Below are 3,845 nucleotides of genomic sequence, written 5' to 3' on the forward strand. Positions count from 1 at the left end.
ACCGCAACCTTCAGTCGAACAAGGTAGTCTGTAAGGTTGGCAAGACGGGATTCCAGTCGAAGCACGTTCATGACAGCTTCATCCTTAACAAGGGAATTGACGGGGTCCAAGATTGTCTCGATTCGCTCAGTTTCTTCCTCAAAGTTTTGACAGAATTCTACAATCACAAAGAACTAATGAGTCAACAGCTTTATAGCGAATCAACGATAGCGAAACAGTCGGACAAGGAAAGGTACCTTCAAGCATAAGGAATAACTTCTTGGCGAGTCCCCCCAGATAAGCCTCCAGGTCATTTCTCTTCCGAGAAATGAATTCAATCTTTTCATTCAAGGCTACTTTGTCCTTCTTCAAATGGGTCACTTCTCTATTAGCTTCGGCAAGAGCAGTCTTCAGCTTGACGTTGTCTTCCTCTAGCGCCCCGATTGAAGCCAGCTTCTTATCAGCGAGTGCTATTTTCTCCAGAGCCTCCTGTGCTGCGGCAAGATCAAGGTCCTTCTATGCCAGAGCCTGCCTCATTTTCTCTAAATATAAATATATATATATATACACACACACACACAACAAACAACATTCAGTTCAGAGAGAAGAACAAGGAAATGACTCGAGAGACAGCCCGATCCTACAGTCGACAAGTTTTTACCTTCCATACCAGTTGTTTCGTCTTTGGCCTTCTGCAAGTTCTTCTTGGCCAACTCCAAGTCAAGATTGAGCTGGATCTGCTTTCTCTCAAATTCAGCAAATTGGGATATGAGCTCACAGGATTTCTGAAGTCAGTAAAAAAGATATATCAGTGGAAAGAATAAAAGATTATTCGCTTCCAAGTGAAAAGAATTCTAAGACTACTGCAGAATCAAACATTCAACAGTAGTCTCGGGGAGTACACCCAGTGGGTGCACTTGGCATGCCCCCACTGGTACTCGACTTGGTCAGTCTAGTCGCTCAAACAAAAAAAGCAAGCAACAGTTATTCTTAGACCATAACCGACTACCCGCAGTCGACTGCGGTCTCGGGGACTACACCTAGTGGGTGCATTCAGCGTGCCCCCACTGGTTAAGTTTCCACTCGACGGGGTCCGCCTAGACCGAGTGGAAGAACTGTAGAACAAGATATTTTTATCAAGACCCCCGCCGAATCACACATTCGATGGTGGCCTCGGGGACTACGCACATTGGGTGCACTCTGTGTGTCCCCACTAGTCCAGAGATACAATCGACACAACCTAGTCGACTCAACTGGAAAAACTACTCAGCATAAATTGAAACACCCAGTGGGTGTACAGATGCGGAGTGCAGACTAACGAATGGATACACAATGAAAGTCTTCAGGTAGCATATCCTAACAGAACAAGCATCAAGTTGGAGGGTCAGTCAGAAATCAACTAACCTGGACATTGGCTTGGAGAGCTGCACTGGCATCATAGGCAACTTGGCTGGTCTCATGCACCGTATTCATCCGCTCCATCATCAGGCCTGCTTGGCGTATGGCTTCCTTATCAGCGCTTGCCTAATCCTCCGGAACGCGATGGGTGACAAACAGCGGAGACGGTGGAAGAGTCGCGACAACTTGACGATTCGAGGCGTGGTGTTCTATAGACGAAATAGGGACTTGTGCAGTCGATGATCAAGGACGTTCACTCGATACTGGAACGACAAAAGTTACAGAAACCCAGTTGAGGTTTCTGGACTGCTAAATCACTGGTTCCGTCGCCGGCGTTGACTGGGACGTTTTGCTAGCCGGTGCCTTCCTGCTCGAAGTCCCGCCCCTCCTTCCAATAGGTCTCTGCGGCACATCTTCGTCGTCATCTGGAAGTTCAATAACATTGGGCGGAGCTGCAAAGCATTCAATTGCAAGAGTTCAGTCGACCGTCAAAATGGCTCATAAAGTAAAGACAAAATGACAAGAGTTATACCCGCGTTGGAGGTGACTACGTCTTCCATCTCCTCGTCATCATCATCTTGGTAAATAGAAGTCCCAGAGGTAGCAGAACTGCAAATTTTAGAACTCACTCGGTCAAAACAGGAAAGTGAGTCGACTGAAGATTGAGTCATGCAAAAACTAAGAGGTCGAGCACAATAATTACCCAGAAGCGATGGGGACATCCACTTTAATCTTGGGAAAGGCCTTCCGGGGCTTTGACGGTGCGTCTTTGGGCTGCTTCGGAGCTTTCTTAGTCAGCACAGGAGAAGATGTTATAGTGCGCTTTAAGGTCTGTCCGGTCGGTGGAGTAGCTTTGCCACGAACACTTGCTGGGTCCTACCTCTGCTTGGAGCTCTTTCCGTGCGAGGTGGAGAGTCGACCTCCGCACCACTGCTCGAGTCTTCACTCTCCTTGTCTCGTCCTCCGTCAGAATTTCAGTCACCACTGTCACCCCCGCTCGCCTCTCCCTCCTGCTCCTGCTCTCCGTTGGGCATCGAATACATCTTAGTGTAGATCTGCAAGGCACAGAGTCGAGCGGATATCAATCGGTTTTGAGAATAAATACGTGTCAGAACAAAGGACACTCGGAAGAAAAGAGTTAGACCTTGTCTGGTTCGTTGGTGTTGTCGAGTGGAGGAATCCTCCTAGACCCCCTGGGGTTGTCCTTGTTGCTAGTGATGCCCTGCAACCACTGCGCCACCGTCTCCTTGTCAACTTCCTCCGGGTGGACCCGAGTGTTGTCACCAATACCCGAGTACATCCACATTGGATGATCACGGGTTGGAGTGGCTGGATGCGTCGACTAAGAAACACCTCTAACAAGTCCACGCCAGTCACACCGTCGCGGACAAGTTGGACTACTCGCTCAACCAACATGTTCACCTCCACTTTCTCAGCTGGAGTCACTTTCAAGGGAGAAGGCTTCTTTACTCGCTCTATGGAAAACGGGAGAAGGCCAGTCGACTGACCAGGGGTCGGTTGGTCCTTACAGTAGAACCAGGTCGACTGCCACCCTCTGACTGAAACAGAAAGAACTACAGCAGGGAAAGTACTTTTACTCCTCATCTAGATCCCTAGACCTCCACACATCTGGATCACATGTGTCCTCTCATCACTCAGGTTAGCCTTTTTTGCAGACTGAGAACGACAAGTGAAAATGTGTTTGAAGAGACCCTAGTGCAGTCGATAGCCCAGAAAGTTCACACGCATGGACACGTATGTAGCAAGGTATGTGATGGCGTTGGGAGAAAAGTGATGAAGTTGGGCTCCAAAAAAGTTCAGAAAACCTTGGAAGAAAGGATTGGGAGGGGGGGGGCAAAGAGAAACTGCGGTTGATGTGGGTCGCAAGGACACAGTCACCCTCCTGCGGCCGCGGATCGGTCTCGTCCTCCGAAAGCCGCTAAGAACCGTGGGGAATCAATCCCCCCTCAACCAGATCCTCAGATCTTCCTGCTGGATCATTGACCAAATCCAGTCGCCCTGGATCCAGCCGGGCGGCAGGCCAGTTCTCGACGACGACCCTCCCCGGCTTGTCTTCTTCCCCTTCGTCTTTGCCGTCACCTTCTTCGCGCGCTCCAGAGCCGCCGTCTTGTCCTTCCCCACACTACTAGGAAAATGCTTACCAGTAGCGTTGGTTTTTTTCTACCAGTAGCGCTGGTAGACGCGCTACTACTAGAACGCTACAACTATTTTTTAGCAGTAGCGTTTGTTTTTCCCAGCGCTACTGGTAACTGAAGATAGCAGTAGCGCTTTTTTATAACCCACGCTACTTACTATCCTAAGTACTAGTAGCGTGCATTTTTCTCCCACGCTACTACTAGCTAATTAGGACTAGTAGCATGCACCTTTTCCCCCACGCTACTACTAGCTAATTAGGAATTAAAAAAAATTAGATGCCATATTCATGGATGGAAATCAGAGACACATCC

The 3,845-nt window shown here is 48.8% G+C and overlaps 1 long non-coding RNA gene across 1 annotated transcript; it reads right to left on the reverse strand.

Annotated features, from left to right (window-relative positions):
• Nucleotides 1-267: 267 nt before the first annotated feature.
• LOC119354346 lies at nt 268-2,455 on the reverse strand. Its single transcript, XR_005170802.1, has 5 exons — nt 2,081-2,455; nt 1,910-1,986; nt 1,384-1,829; nt 641-764; nt 268-521 (listed from the first exon to the last, which is right to left on the reverse strand). It is a non-coding gene; the product is annotated as an uncharacterized LOC119354346 (long non-coding RNA).
• Between the last annotated feature and the right edge of the window lie 1,390 nt (nt 2,456-3,845).

The sequence above is a fragment of the Triticum dicoccoides genome, chromosome 2A (genome assembly GCF_002162155.2).
Source record: "Triticum dicoccoides isolate Atlit2015 ecotype Zavitan chromosome 2A, WEW_v2.0, whole genome shotgun sequence".
NCBI classification, from domain to species: domain Eukaryota; kingdom Viridiplantae; phylum Streptophyta; class Magnoliopsida; order Poales; family Poaceae; genus Triticum; species Triticum dicoccoides.